The sequence below is a fragment of the Panthera onca genome, chromosome E2 (genome assembly GCF_046562875.1).
Source record: "Panthera onca isolate mPanOnc1 chromosome E2, mPanOnc1 haplotype 2, whole genome shotgun sequence".
Taxonomy (NCBI): domain Eukaryota; kingdom Metazoa; phylum Chordata; class Mammalia; order Carnivora; family Felidae; genus Panthera; species Panthera onca.
This window is the reverse complement of record NC_138353.1, coordinates 51,196,354-51,209,497: the sequence shown is the minus strand read 5'-3', so window position 1 is coordinate 51,209,497 and position 13,144 is coordinate 51,196,354.

Below are 13,144 nucleotides of genomic sequence, written 5' to 3'. Positions count from 1 at the left end.
TTCTAATGAGCTTCCTGGTGAGACCAGACTTCCAGAACCACAGTACGAGACCATATACATTTTTGAAGACACTTCTTCCATTTTTGAGAAATCATTCCTTCTTCATTTACTGCACGAGGCATAGCCTTGGATGCTACAGGAAAGGGTCAGCTTTGCTCCTCCCTAGTTGTTTCCAGCTCTGGGAGAAGCTTCCATATTTCTACAACTGTGCCTGGCATGGCTCGGGGACTCAGTTTCCAGCAGGGATTTTACTCACTAGCAGGACTCTCGTGATTCTCAACAGGGACAAGTGCCTGCAACTGAAACGAAAGCGCGGAGGGAGGGGAGGGAGGCTTAGGTTTCAAACATCTTTCACTGAGGAATTAGCTATAAAGAGACACACAACAATAAAGCATGAATTGAGCCCAGACACCGTCGTTCACAGCAAACTTACCCTCTGAAACTGGCTCCACGCCAGCTTGAAGCCAGGTGCCTCTCTTGGATCTGAGTCAAGTGCCCTGCGGCCACCTACGGAGCACTCAGGTAAGATCCTGAAAGCCCCTCACCTCCATCTGCCCTGCTTGATTAGTATTTCAGGTCCCACCAAAGGACTCCCAGCTGGCTGGCCCGGGTCCAGCCGCTCAGGCTCGCCCATCACATCCTCGGTGCCACCGTGGGGAGGATGGGCCGGACCGTCAGGAGGGGGATGACAACTGGGCCACCTTCGTCTCTCGGAGCTCACCTCAGAGAGGTATTGTTTGCACATGATTACCGTCTTTATTATAGCTTATTATTCTGGGCCTAGTGGCTGCAGAAAGAAATGGGAGGGCCGGCCCGTCAAAGCTAAGATACAGGTTTTAGTAAGAAACAGAACTAAATAATAAGACTTTCTGGGGAGGAGGTGGGGCGGAGTGGCAGAAGATCAACTGTACATAGGGAAGGGCATTTATCACCTGTCCTGCAAGCAGGTGAGCTCACTGGCTCCACACAGTGATGCTCAAGTGCAATTCGAGGGCCGGCTAGTGACACCCTGTTGGCCCAAGGGCAACTCATTTGAGTACATGCGTGTCCGGTTGAGTTGAAGGCAGAGGATTTGTGCTTGTTCTGTTAAACCTTTGCAAGTACCGAGTGGGACGGTCATGAGCACGCCTCACCAGCGTTCAGCTACACCAGGTTAGTGACCCAGGGCCCAGCTGCCGTGCCCCGGCTGCCACGGCTGCACATGCCCCAAGGCCACACTTCCGGTGGACTGCGTCCAGCCAATGAATGGGTGCAGCAGCCATACGAAGGCAGGCCTCCTGCTGGGAAACACGGGAACTCCTCTGCTGGTGCGCTCTGGCTTGAGGCCACTGCAGTGGGCTTCTAGAACCTTCCTAATATGGCACGGAAGTCTAAGATGCTTCCATCCATCGCATCATTCCCTCTCTCCTTCACTTGCAGTGATGTGAAGTCCGCGTCACGGACTGATGGGTTTCTCCGACTTTCTGGCTCCTGCCATTTCCACCCCCCCCCCTCCCCCAACAAACATTACCCCTGAGATTCTTTCACATTTTCTCCTTTTAGAGGATCCTGGTAACATGCGAAGGCAAGGGTATTCTTCACCTGGGTGAGGAAACAGGAACTTTTACTGAAAGGGGTAGATTAAGGTTCTGAGCAATGGAGAGGTTTCCTTTGTCCCTTGGTCCACGCCCTCATTATCCACATCTACCAGAATTCTCTCTGTTTTCTGCCATCTGTTAGGTTCCCCTCTCCCAACACGCACACACACACACACACACACACACACACACACACACTCACACACTCATTCTCCTGTAGAGGATCTTCAACAAAGGTTCATCATCCCTGGAGAATAATTTGGCATTCGAGATCCCCTACATTCGTGACCCCTTTAAGACTTCTCCTCTCCCACCTCACGTGACAATCTAGGATCTTTAAAAACCACCTACCACAGCAAAGTTCATTCTTAAGGTTCTAGCCTTAGAACTAAAAGTCTACTCTATTTGTGGAGTCATTAAATAAAAAAAAAAAAAAAATGAAATAATGTAAATAGCCTAACAGCCCTGTGATGTATATACTATGATTCCCAATTGATTTTTATCTGGTCGGCAATTGTGAGCAATTGTTATGAATCAGGAAACATATCGCAGATGCTGTGTTGCCTTAAGAATCTTACTCAGCCATGGGGCGCCTGGGTGGCTCAGTTGGTTAAACGTCTTGACTTCGGCCCCGGGTCACAGTCTCACGGTTTGTGGGTTCGGGCCCCATGTCAGGCTCTGCGCTGACAGCTCAGAGCCTGGAGCCTGCTTTGGATTCTGTGTCTCCCTCTCTCTCTGCCCCTCTCCTGCTCACGCAATGTCTCTCTCTCAAAAATAAACATCAAAAAAAAAAAAAAAAAAAAAAAAAAGAATCTTACTCAGCCTCTCTGGGCTTCCACTCTGTCATTTGAGATGGTGATGTTACAGAGATATTGTGCAGATTATAGAAGATAATATTGTATGCGTGAAGAGTTAGCATAGGACCCCGCACCCTTTAATGCTCATCGGGTATTGATCATTATTATTAAAAAAGTAGTTCCAGCCCTTCACACAAAGCACGTGGCTGTGCCAACCCTTAACACAAGGTGTGATACATAGACAGCGCTTAGTGGATATTTGCTAAATGAATATCCTTTAAGATAAGGCTTCTCAACCTCAGCACTGTTGCCAATTGGGACAGGATAACTCTTTGTCGTGGGGGGTTCTGTTCTGTGCAGCGTATGGTGTCTGGCCACGCCCTTGGCTTCTGCACACTAAATGCTAGTAGCAACCCCTATCCCGCTTTTGTCCCCCAAAATGTCCCCAGGCGCTGCCAACTGTCCCTTTGGTATAGGGATTGCCCCTAGTCGAGAACCACCAGATAAGACAGAATTAGCACAGCCCCTAAATCTCAGAGGCTTAAAGTCCAGTAGGGAGGCTGTTCCACTTTATTTTAGTTTGGGGTTTAATTTTATACGTCCTCTGACAAAATAACATACTGTTTGAAGAGCACAGAGCCGTCATTGACCCATTTTAGAGGATTTGGGGATAGTTCGCTTCCCGTAGAGAAATCCGAACGCAGGTTCCTACCAATTATGGTCTATTGGATTGACCTTTATAAATGGACCCATTAGGTCAGTCTGAACTCATGAGGATTTCTGGCTTGGTTTTTATCCCCATGGTTGAGAGTATATATTCCAGCTTTTATATTTCAGACATTGACAATGTGAAAATTAATAGAAGGAAACCTCATTTAGAATGGGGCTAGGAGGCCGGCAGGGGGAGCTCCCCGGCCCAGCACCCAATTGCAGACCCAACAGGAGGAGGGGAGGGGTCCTTGCAGGTGGCTACCATCCAGCCGGAGGAAGAAAGGCTTTGCTCCTCCCCTGGCAACAGCCCAGCCAATGAGAGACAGGTACAAGGCAGCCAATGAAAAGCCACCATAGTTCAAACTCCCAGTTTACTCCAATGGCCTTTTCGTTTACAACAGCCGTTTCCCCCCCCCCCCCCCCCCCGCCCCCTCTTTCCTCTATAAAAGAGCGGTGCTCTCCTTTGTGCTGTGGACTTTCCTATAGCTTGGCCGCGTCCTTTGGGGATGCCTTTCTGTGCAATTCCCAAGTAAACCCATTTTTGCTGGTAAAATAACCGGCAGTTTTATTTCTAATAACAGCAACAACACTTTTTTGTAATACACCTAAACTGAAGATTAATATTTCTGCCTTCTGAGGGACATGATGCTCTCCATAGCCTGAGGAAATCACTCTTTTAGCTTCTTTTCTCTTGTGGAGGGAGATGGGGTGGGCGCAAAGGGGTCTCGAACACCAGCGCTTTAATTAGTTGCTCTCCTGACAAGGGAGGAAAGGGAAGCACAACTTGTTATTTCTGCAGGGCACGTCAGTGACTTATCTGATATGCTAAGACGGGCCTGGATCTGGACAGGGGGTGGAGGCTAGATTCTTCGGCATAAAAAGCAAGGGGAAAAGAGAGGAAGGGAGAGCCTTTGGGCTTATGCGGATCTCCAGCCACACGGTGGGTGGCCAAATGACTTGTAAGAAGGGGATATCTGATACCGCCTTAAATCAGTGTAGTCTCTGCCGTAAACCCATTTGATGGTGGTGATGGTTGCACGATGTTGGGAATGCACTGAATGCCACCAAATTGTACGCTTTGAAATGGTTAAAATGGTAGATTTTATGTTATGTGTACTGGTGACGGTTAATTTTATGTGTCAGCTTGACCAGGCTAAGGGATACCCAGGTGACGCGTAAAATATTATTTCTGGGTGTGTCTGTGAAGGTGTTTCTGGAAGAGATTAGCATTTGAATGGGCAGTCTGAATACCGAAGGTCACCATCAATGCCTGTGGGCATCATCTAATCCTTTGAGGGCCTGAATAGAATCAAAAGCCCCAAAAGTCAGAGGAAAGGTGAATTTGTCTCTGTGCTTGGGCTGGGACGTCCACCTTCTCTTGCACTTGGACTTCAGCGCTCTGCTTCTCGGGCCTTTGGCTTCAGACCAGAACGATACCAATGGGCTCCCCCGGTTCTCGTGTCTTCAGGCTTGGACTGCAACCACGGCACTGGCCTCCAGCTTGCAGATGGCACATCATGGACTTCTCAGCCTCCATAATTGGATGAACCAATCCCTCCTAAGAGCTATGTTTCTATTCTGCAAAGATCCTATTGGCTCTGTTTCTCTGGACTAAGACAGTATTGCCCCACAACAAAAAATGAAAGTATTTGAGTCCCCAAACTTTTAGTTTGCCTCTCTTGAGTGGTTTGGGTGAAACAAGGCATGGTGCTCTTTGTGTGATGCAGGACAAAGAGGAGAGTGGACGAGGTGAGAGTTGGTGACACTGAGAGTTAGGTGAGAGCCAGGAGACACGTTGAGAAGGCACCTGTCTAGGAAATCCCTCAAATTCTGGCAAGACTGCTAGTGGTCCAATAGTACAAGGGATCTGGGGACCATGCCCATTGTGTTCACATTTTAAGGGACAGGGTGAATTCAGTCATCATTTGGCTTATATAAAGATGAGAGTTTGACAGGCTCAAAAAGAGGAGCCTCTGGGTGGCTCAGTTGGTTAAGCATCCAACTCCTGGTCTTGGCTCAGGTCATGATCTCGCAGTTCATGAGATCGAGCCCCGCATTGGGCTCTGTGCTGACAGCACAGAGCCTGCTTGGGATTCTCTCTCTCCCCATCCCCCAATCTCTCTCTCTCTCTCTCTTTCTCTCCCCCCCCCCAAAGTAAATAAATGGACATTTTTTTTTAAAAAAGTTCAAAAAGACTGTAGTCTGTGCTCTAGCTTGGAGCTTATCAATTGCTATTTATATCACCAATCTCTGTAAGGGTCAAAGGAGTTAAATAGCTATACAAATTTAATACATACCAATTTTTGATGTCCCATGCTACCTTTCCACACACTATACCCTCCCTTTGCATCTGTTAAATGGATTGTTTGTTTTCATATTACATCTGTACGATAGTCATTGTCTTCGGTTGTTGTTCTCGAAGTTTTTATTCTTCTCAATTTCCTCCTCCGTCCAGCATGCCTTGGTTTTTGCTTCCCTCAACTCCTTTCCCCTATAATTTAAAGGTATGAGGGCCATGTTGGGTCGGGCCTGTGACTTTCCTGGGTGACTATTCTGACACACAGGGTAGCCCATGTGAATCGCGAGGGTCCTTTTTGGTGTTAAGTCTGAATTCCAAACACTGCCCATTCCCAGCTGAGGGCTGATCTAGGCAAGCCTTCAGGGATGGCTACACAGACATCTTCTGATGGACTCCAGGAGTACGGCTTTCTTTTCCCACACAAGACTCCCTAGAAACCTGAAGCTACTGCTGGCATGGTTGGGGGTGGGTTGTACCCCACCCCCGCCCAACGCATCATGCTCCCTAGTAAAGGATGGTGACATGGGCCTCACATGTGTTTCTACCATTGCCACTTACCCAAATCATGTCGGCTGGTAATTACCTAACTTCTTTGTGCATCGGACAGTCTTACTTTCATTTTCCAGTTTAGGAAACTATTTTGCAGAGTACTTTGATGCTTATTTTCTTTCGGTGTTCATGGTGCTTGGCCGCCTACCAAGTAAGCAATCAATTAGCAGGGTAACTTCCATCATTGTTGTTGTCACACTTATTCATTTCTCAACCAAACTGGGGTCTCTCTCTGCTACAGTGGAACTTTCTGAGATACGTGGATGCCTGGTGCCTCTATTTTCCTAATTCTACATTATTAACTAATCCTATGATATCTTTCATATGCAAAATTGAATTATAAATTGCAGCTCTTAGGGAAAGGTACCACCTTGTGGATCTCATGTTTGTGGCTGTGATCCCTAGGTTTCTGAGTGATGGTATCCGTAAATAAAAGGTATTGATGTAACATGTATTCATTGGGCACTTGTCTTTTGCACGGTTTGAGACAAATAACACTTGGGCTCCAAACTCCTGTTCTTTCAACCACACTTCTTGGTGTCTGCATGTGGATGAAGAGTAAAAAGGAGAATCCGACAGGCCTGGGTCTTCATCCTGGCTCTGTTCCTCTGGCCCTGTGACCTTGGCTGGTGCCCTCACCTATCAATGAACTCAGTTTTCTCATTTGTTAGAGGAAATTAGTAATAACCCCCTCACATGCTACTGGAGGATGGAATGAGCTGCCCTACAGCACATTCCCTGGCATAGCATTTGGTCCAGAGTAACTTCAAGAGTTATTAGTCTCTACCTCCCTTGCCCATTATAGGGGCAATGGTACAGATGTCCTTATTGCTGCCATGATTTGTTATGGCTCAGCTGTCTCACAACAAAAGGGATTCTAAATTTTTGCCAAGGGCGTTATGTTATACTCCTTTGATGGACTATGTCCCAGGCATTCACAATGCAGGGAATCTTCATATCTGCAACATATTCCGTATATAATACTAGTCTAACAAAGCAGTGCACGCAAGGATGTCCAACAAGATCCCAACTATGTAAAATGGTGCTCACGGCAGGAAGATCCTATGTTATCTGTGGTCATCTTTGAGGGGTGTATAATGAATTATTCCAATCCTTTCGTTCCATTTTTCTTTGTTTTTCAAGACTTGCAAAAAGAGCTTGTGCTGGTCCTTATTACTATTTTTAAATTAAGTAATTTCTTCAGTCCCTCCAAAGTAGACCTACTTCGCCAGTTCCATAGTGTCTGTGGCAATTTATCTGCTTTTTTTTTCAGGCGGGGGGTGGGGGGGGCTGTTTTTGTTTTGTTTTTGTCTGTACTCTCTTTATGTGCTTTCAAACCAAGAAAGTGTTTTATAATTAAAGCAGTGTGTTCAAAGCTGTGTGTGTTTGTGAGAGATCTTTCATTTACTGTACAGTGAGCTCATTGAACAAAGCAATATTTAGGCAATTCTGAAGAAATGTTTTTTTTCTTTCTTTCTTTTTTTTTTTTAGGCATGAGGGAGCACGGGGCGGGGGGAGCACGGCGTGGGGGGGAGTTTCAATTGTAATGATTTTCCTCCGTGTCATTTAGCAGTTTTCCAGGGCTTTTCATTATGGCAGCGCTGGGCCATTTGAGGCACTTGCTTTCTAATCAGCCCTGGACGCCTTCCAGTGAGCCTCAGCGGAAATTCACTGGGCACAGGGTTTAATTGGGGCCACCCACCACGGAGGCGCTTCCCCCCTTTGTCCGGAGAGTTGGAAGCTCTTAATGTAATGCACATAAAAACGTCCAGTATTGCAGGGCAGGAGCGAGCGGGCTCTGATGTCCCGAGGCTGTTATTATGCCCCAGTTTAATGTTAGCTTTTCAGGGAGACTCGGTCCAATCATGGGGGATACAAGAACTCTACAGAAAGAGAGCAACATAAAGTATTAGGTTGCAGTCTGAACACAACCCCTGATGTTTGGAACCTCTCTAAATAGATCCCAGACTGCTTGAAAAATAAGAAATACCCCCCTCTCATCCCTTCTCCTATAATCCCCCTGGCACCTTGGATTCCTTAAATTAATTCATTGCAAAAGCCGGTTGAGTTCCAATAATTGGTTTTAAATGATCTGCCTCTTGAAATTGTGCCTTGCAGTCTAGTGGAAACGCCAGCCTCAAGCATGGTGGGGCCAAGTCGCTACGCAGCTTCTGGAAACAAATTGCCTGTGTAATGGGGTGCAGGCTCCATACAGCACTCCCAGCGGGATGGGGATTGTGTAACTGGGGTAGGCAGGGTGTCTAGAAGGCCAGATCATGGTGGTGTTTTGGATGATGCCGGTAAGTCAAGGGAGCTGTGACCTCTTTGCACGCTTAAAATTGGAAATGTTTAATTTGGATGTGACTATGGCATCTGCAGGCTTCTTCCTGGCTGTGCTTCCCAGGATAACGCAGCCAGCGTCCTGGGAATAAAGATTATTCTGGTTCGGCCCCTCCCCAGGGTAGCGGGATAAAGAGAGAGAGAGAGAGAGAGAGAGAGAGAGAGAATGTTAATGAGGCTACTGCTTATCAAGGGCTTGATCTATCTAGCACTTAACCTGATGATTAGGATGATCCCTCTCACCCCTCCCTCCATCCCTAGGAGACTGGCCCTGGAGTCAGATTCACCGGGAGTCAGAAGCCCTGACCGTGCTCCCAGTACATTTCAGACCCACTGACTCAGAATCTCGGGATTGGGGGGCAGGGGCTTGGCCCCCGGGCACCCAGGCTGAGCACAATAGCCGAGGTGGGGAACTGCATGGCTTTAACCATCAGGGTGAGCATCCAGACACTTAGACTTATGTGAGCAGAAGAACACAGAAAGGGAAGGAGGAAGAGACCACTGTGCATTCTAGGGGAGGGAAGAAATAAAAATGGGCCATGCTGGGAATGAGGGAGGGGGAGAAAACAGCTGGAGCTCGTTCACAGGCGGGTGTGCGACCCCTTGGGTTATGGAGCCCGGGCCTCACAGGAGACCGTGGAAGTGAGTTTCCCCGGGGCAGGGCTGGCTGAGGACGTGATAGAAAGTGCCTGCCTCAGCCGTCTGGATCAGTTTCCTTCTGGGCAACCGAGGACTCCATTCAACGTCTTTCCAAGAGTGTCTGTCCCAGCCAGTTCTCCGTACTAGAAACAGAGATGGCCGGGTGCACTCCGCTCCAGACCCCTGGGGAGGCAGCAGTGGCTGGGGTGGGGGTCACGGCCTCTATTGTACGTGTCTCACGGAGCTAAGGAGCCCCTCTGCCCCCAGCCAGGGGAAGTCTGCCCTGGATGAGACGCCCCATTTTCTAGTCTGAAAGGGTGCCGAATGCCAAGGGCCTAAATTAAGGCATTTGCAATGAGGACTGAGCCTGTGGCATTTCTAAAGCAGTTTTGGTAACAGCTGAGCCCCCTTCCTTCCCACATCCTGGACGCTCCCAAACCTCCCAGTTTGGGCTTCAGGGCAGATGGCCGCAGCTGGAGGATAGCTGATGGCTTTTGCTCAGTGCCTTGTTGAGTTTAAGGTGACTCTGACGCGTCCGATTAAAAATGCCCTGTAAGTGGTTAGAAATGTGACTCTGGAGTTTTGGATTGCGACCCAGGTTGGAATTACAGCTCAGGGAGTCACCCACGATTCAGATAGGATCTGAGCGCATGAGGGGAGGAGATGATCTTATTGGAAAAGATAAGAGACAAGGATGCATATTCTGGGGAGCACCAATATTTAAGGAACAAAAAGGGAAGGGAAATCATTGATTAGTAAAAATTAAGGGGGAAAAACCCACAACGGGCCACAGGAATGACCTGGAACTTAGGAGGTGAGTGCTTTCTGAGAAAGAAGGGCTGATCATTAGTTTCAAACGCTATAACTATTTAAAGAAGTTAAAGCCAAAGCCTCTCTGGAATATTTTTTAATAGTTCTGAGTTAAAGGAACAAGGTGTGTGGGGGTCTTTATATTTCTACTTATTTTTATTTATTTTTTTAATGTTTATTTATTTTTGGGAGACAGAGAGTGTAAGCAGGGGAGAGGCAGAGAGAGGGGAGGGACAGAGCATCTGAAGCAGGCTTAGCATTGAAAGCACAGAGCCTGATTCGGGGCGCGAACTCAGAAACTGTGAGATCAGGGCCTGAGCCGAAGTCAGATGCTTAACCGACTGAGCCAACCAGGAGCCCCTTCCACTTATTTTTAAATCGCTTCAGTCTCATTTGACAATTTTGAAATTATCCTTTGGAGTCTGGCCGTGGTGGGGACCATTTCAGGGGACTTGGGGCAGAAGTGAGTGGTAAGTGACTAATGGTATGAAACTGCAGAGTGTGGCCTTTTAAATTATTTTTTTAATGTTTATTTATTTTCAAAGGAGAGAGAGACAGACAGAGCTTGAGTGGGGGAGGGGTGGAATGAGAGGGAGACACAGAATCCGAAGCAGGCTCCAGGCTCTGAGCTGTCAGCACAGAGCCCCACGCGGGTCTTGAACTCACTGACCGAGAGATCATGACCTGCGCGGAAGTGGGACGCTCAACTGACTGAGCCACCCAAGCGCCCCCGCAGAGCTCAGCCTTTTGAAGAGCTCCCTGAGAAAGCGTGACACGTGGGAAGGATGCTGGGTAAATGGAAGAAATGATGAAACTGGTGATTTAGAAGTAGAAGCAGTACATAGTGGTAGCTGGGATGAATCTTTGCTTCCAGTCAATTCTCGAATCCCCATAAGAAAAAACCTGAGAACGCACCCCCCCAGCTGGGCTCTATGAATGGTTGCGTCCTGCCTGAGGCTGACTCGAAGTGAGATCCAGTAGGTCCTAGGCTTCTAAATCCTGTCCCCAAAAGGTGTCTGTAGCCCAGAGGGGCTGTTCTTGTCCTAATTTGCTTACCGTCCAACTTTTGGCCCCTTCTCCGCGCCTGCCTGTGGGGAAGAGAGCACTATTTTCTTTTCTCTTCTTTTCTTTTCCTTTTTTTATTTATTGAGGTAGAGCTGACATACAATATTACATTAGCTTCAGGTGTATGACCTGGTGATCCAGCATTTGTATACATTGCAAAAGGATCAACACAGTAAGTCTAGTTACCCTCTGCCATCTTACAAGGTGAATACAACATTTTTGGTACAGGCCCCATGCTGTACATTATATCCTCATCACTGGACGTTCGCATCTCTTCGCCCTTATCACCCATGTTTGCTCCCCGGCCCTGTGGCAACCACCAATCTGTTCTCCGTTTCTATGGCTCTGGGCCTTGTTTTGTTGAATTTGTAGATTCCATGCATAAGCGAAATTTTGTGGTATTTGGCTTTCTGTCCGCTTTATTTCATAACCAGACGTTATATCCTGTATAATACCCTGTAGGTCCATCCTGGTCACAAATGGCAAGATCTCATTCTTTTCTATGGCTGAGCGGTGTTCCATTGTGTATATATACACTTCTTTTTTTTTTTTTTTTTTTTTCAACGTTTATTTATTTTTGGGACAGAGAGAGACAGAGCATGAACGGGGGAGGGACAGAGAGAGAGGGAGACACAGAATCGGAAACAGGCTCCAGGCTCTGAGCCATCAGCCCAGAGCCTGACGCGGGGCTCGAACTCACGGACCGTGAGATCGTGACCTGGCTGAAGTCGGACGCTTAACCGACTGCGCCACCCAGGCGCCCCTATATACACTTCTTTATTCATCTGTCAATGGATACTTAGGCTGTTCCCATATCGTGGCCATTGTAAATAATGCTGCAATGGAAATGGGGGTGTATATATTTTTTTGACTTACTGTTTTTGCCTTCTTCAGTTGTGTAACCCAGCAGTGGAATTGCTGGCTGATATGGTAACTCTAGTTTTTATTTTTGTGAGGGAAACTTCATACTCTTTTCCACCATGGCTGTACAAGGGAGCATCATCTTGTAATGCACACCCAGGCACTGCCTCTAGGAGCTACGGCCGTGGAATCAGATGAGAAATACTGGGGGTTCAGTCTGGAATTTGGATGAGGGAATGTTTAAACGACACCATCTCTAAGCAAGAGTTCACAGGCCCAGTCGCATGGCCACAGGAAGAGGGTCCAAAGGAAGTTCAAAAAAGGGGAGAAGAGCTATTTATTGAGCTCTGGTGGTTCTGGATTCTGCATCAGACTATTTTATTTTATTATCTTTTAAAGTTTATTCAATTTGAGAGAGATAGAGAGAGAATGAGCAGGGGAGGGGCAGAGACAGAGGGAGAGAGAGAGAATCCCAAGCAGGCTCCACACTGTCAGCACAGAGCCCAACGCAAGGCTCGAACTCACAAACCGGGAGATCATGATGTGACCTGAAACCAAGAGTCGGATGCTCAAGTGACTGAGCCACCCAGGCGCCTCCAGACATTTTATACGTGTTGCTCCTTTTGACCCTTATGAAAATAAAAATAGGTGAGCGATTATTTTCTCTGTGTGAACAACAATGAGCACATTAGGACTTTGTGTTCAAGGTCACGTAGCAAAAGTACGAGGATTGCTCTTGTTGCAAGTGTTAGAAGACCAAGTTAAAGGGGGAAATAAAGTCGGAAGGAGGTCTCTCAGCTTAAATAGTAGTGATTCCAAAGATTCACAGAGAGCCTATGAGAATCATGGACGCCAGCTGGAGCCTGTTTATTTCCCTCTCTCCTACTTGGTGAGTTTCATTTTCGAGCTCAGGGGGATGACTGCCGACAAACCCAGGTTTTAGTCATACATTGTGACAACCTCAGCTGAAAGATGGGTTCATTCTCCCAAATCGTGTAGATAAACACCAGTGGGTGATGCTAATAGGTCACGTTTCAGTCCAGATCCCACCCGTAATGTTTGGCCCCCCAAAAAGTGCTCTTACAAGTTTGGGCAGGTCTAAATCACGGATTAAACCAGAAAGAGGGAGATGGAAATGTGTCGAAGGCAAATTATCCTCTCCCACACACAAATCTAATCAAACAAGCAACAGATACTTACCACTCATCACGACAGCAAGGATTCAATCTCACGCGGGCCCTTTATTATTTCTATTATACCTTGATTCCTCCATGAGTAAGGAATGACTTGAAGGCATCCCCGAAGCTTTAAATCTTGGGGACTCAGAAGCAGTGCTGACATTTAAGTGAAGGTGTAGGGATTGTGGAACATAGCTACCAGTTTGTGATATCTTTAGTTACGTCAGAAACAACCAGGCGTTGGTTAAGAGACAAATGTCTGGGCCTCATCCCAGACCCACTTTACTGGAATATTCATGGGGATGCCCACGAGTGTGG